The 2,954-nt window shown below is 33.7% G+C and overlaps 1 long non-coding RNA gene across 1 annotated transcript; it reads right to left on the reverse strand.

Moving 5' to 3' along the window:
• Positions 1 to 966: 966 nt before the first annotated feature.
• On the reverse strand, positions 967 to 1,708 carry LOC130015642 (uncharacterized). The gene is made up of 2 exons (XR_008790937.1): positions 1,599 to 1,708; positions 967 to 1,113 (listed from the first exon to the last, which is right to left on the reverse strand). It is a non-coding gene; the product is annotated as an uncharacterized LOC130015642 (long non-coding RNA).
• Positions 1,709 to 2,954: the final 1,246 nt, after the last annotated feature.

The following is a 2,954-nucleotide window of genomic DNA, read 5'->3' on the forward strand; positions in this document are numbered from 1 at the left end:
TGTAAACGTTTGGCTTAAATTTCTAAAAAGGTGAAATGCTTGGATTTGTTTCGTAATGTTTGTAAACATTTGGCTTAAATTGCTAAAAAGGTGAAACGTTTGGATTAGTTTTGTAACAATTGTAAACGTTTGGCTAAAATGGCTAAAAAAGTAAAAATGGGGAAAAGTTTGGATTTGTTTCTAAACGTTTCTAAACGTTTGGCTAACAAGGGGAAACGTTTGGATTTTTTTCGTAACGTTTGTAAACGTTTGGCTTATATTGCTAAAAAGGTGAAACGTTTGGATTTGTTTCGTAACGTTTGTAAATGTTTTGCTTTAATCGCTAAAAATGTAAAATATGGATTTGTTTCGTAACGTTTGTAAACGTTTGGCTTAAATAGGTAAAAAGGGGAAACGTTTGGTTTTGTTTCGTAATGTTTGCAAACGTTTGGCTTATATCGCTAAAAAGGTGAAACATTTGGATTTCTTTCGTAACGTTTGTAAACGTTTGGCTTAAATCGCTAAAAAGGTGAAAAGTTTGGATTTGTTTCATAAAGTTATAAACGTTTGGCTTCAATTGCTAAAAGGGTGAAAAGCTAGGAATTATTTCGTAACGTTTGTAAACGTTTGGCTTAAATCGCTAAAAAGGTGAAACGTTTGGATTTGTTTCTTAATGTTTGTAAACGTTTGGCTTAAATCGCTAAAAAGGTGAAACTGTCACGACCCATTTTCATGAATCGCGACCGGCGCTAGGGTATGGGTAATGTAGTACCGAAACCCGTAGCTAGCCTTTCATTTAACTCATAAACACATAAACCTGCAGAAAACCAATGCTCGGGGGCAACCGAGACTTCAGCCTAAACTAGCAGTTATAATAATCAACAGTTAATATAACATGCTTATTCAATTCTGAGTCTAAAAATAGGCATAACATAAATAATCCGAAATAACTACAAAACATGCCAGAGCAATATAACCAGTCGAACCAATCCGACAAAACAACTGTAATAATAGTAAAGACGTCTAGTCAACTACTGCGGTCTAAGAATAAAATAGTTTGACAGTATATCAAAATAATGGAACCTCCGAGGAAAAGTAAATGCGGAGATCACCCGACTCTCTCAGATCATAACCCTGGGAAAATTGGGAAAAACAACGGGGTCAGATATACTGAGATGAGTTCATACCACTATCTACATTTATTAAGTGGAAAACATTTAAAAACGTTTAAAACATTAAATAACGATATTACGGATAGTAGTTGGAACCCTAATCCACAATTCTAAATAATAATCATAATCCAATAGGTCTGGTCCCGAGAGCTGAGCTACACCGAGTTACCACTGACCACACTTATACCAGAGTCCCGAGAGCTGAGCTACACCGAGTTACTCTACCTGGTCCCGAGAGCTATGCTCACACCGAGTTACCATATTTCCATATATACCTTACCCAGATCAATACCGGTGCGCACGCAGTCCTAATGATGCCCATTAGGTAGCACGTTCCAACTAAGAGCCATAATATAAAAACAGTTCGAAATATACGTACAGTATATATATTTAATATTAAAATAACAATTTACTTAATAAAGCGGTAAATAGTAAATATAAACTCACTGCTTGCTAATCCACGTGAAATACCGGCAAGCACTAACTCTGGTTCGCCTCTGAAGCACGAACAGTAGACGAGTCTAGACAAATAAAATAATTATTAAAATCAGACCCTAACTCTAGAGAGTACTAGACACCACATAAGACTAGCACAATTAACACGTAGTAAATAAACAATCCAAAATAACACAAATATATACAAAAGGTAATAAAGCCCAAATAATATAAGTCTATTGAGTCCCCGCTTAAAATCCAATATATAAATATTATTTAAAAACTTTAAATAATAAATAATTTCCAAATAGTGGGTTAGCCGAGTTACCAATAACTACCAAGCTAACCTCACTTGTCGGATGACCCAAGTCTAATCCGACTCAAAACGTTTATCAAATATAAACCCGAGTTTATCTTTATAAAGCAATTTAACAAAATAATAATCCATTTTAAAAGCGGAACTCAATAACTTCAATTTCAAGTAACCCAAGTTACAACCCCAAAAACTTAATCATATAAGTCAAATAAAAGTTTTGGGACTAAATTGCACTTTAGCCAATAAGGGACTAAACTGTACTTTTGCCAATTAGGGACTAAATTGTAATTTAGCCAATTTGATATTCAAACTCGATTATTAGCTCTTGTTTTATAATTAAGATAAAATATGAAGTAACCAACCAAGAATCCATTTAATTAAATTATAAAATAAGTTTAGGGGCTAAATTGTAATTTAGCCAACTTTTGACAAAACGACATTTGAAAACAAATATATTTACCCGAGTAATTATATTAACTTAATTTATGATTATCTATCATTTCCACTATTTAATTTATATTCAAAATAAAACCCAAGTTATTAGTTAAAGTTAAACTTAAAGGATTGATTTTATTTAAGCAAAATAACTTGGTGGCTAAAGTGGCTATTAAGCCATCATCTTCAACAAAGAGAAAAAGAACAGAGCCATGTTCATGCCGCCATTTCTCATTTGAAAGAATCAAAACCAAACTAAATCTCATTCACTATAACTAACAACCTAAACACTGAATACGAATCCAACAATCCCAATCCAATCATACCACCTTCATTCTATAACCCAACAATTAAACACAACCAAATCACAAGAATTAACAAGAACCATTCGGCAAAACTCAAGATCATGGCATGACAATATTTAACCAAAATCTAATTAACCCATTAACAAGGATGCCAAACCATGAAGAAGAAACAAAACCTAAGCCTAATGCGTGAAGGAACACAACGGCAGCAACCAACAAATCAAGAACAGAATTTTATCAAAACCAAAGCGATAAACCGAACGGCAAAAGAACGAGATCAACGGCGTACCGTTAAGCGAAGCGAACGAATTG

Source organism: Mercurialis annua, linkage group LG6 (genome assembly GCF_937616625.2).
Source record: "Mercurialis annua linkage group LG6, ddMerAnnu1.2, whole genome shotgun sequence".
Taxonomy (NCBI): domain Eukaryota; kingdom Viridiplantae; phylum Streptophyta; class Magnoliopsida; order Malpighiales; family Euphorbiaceae; genus Mercurialis; species Mercurialis annua.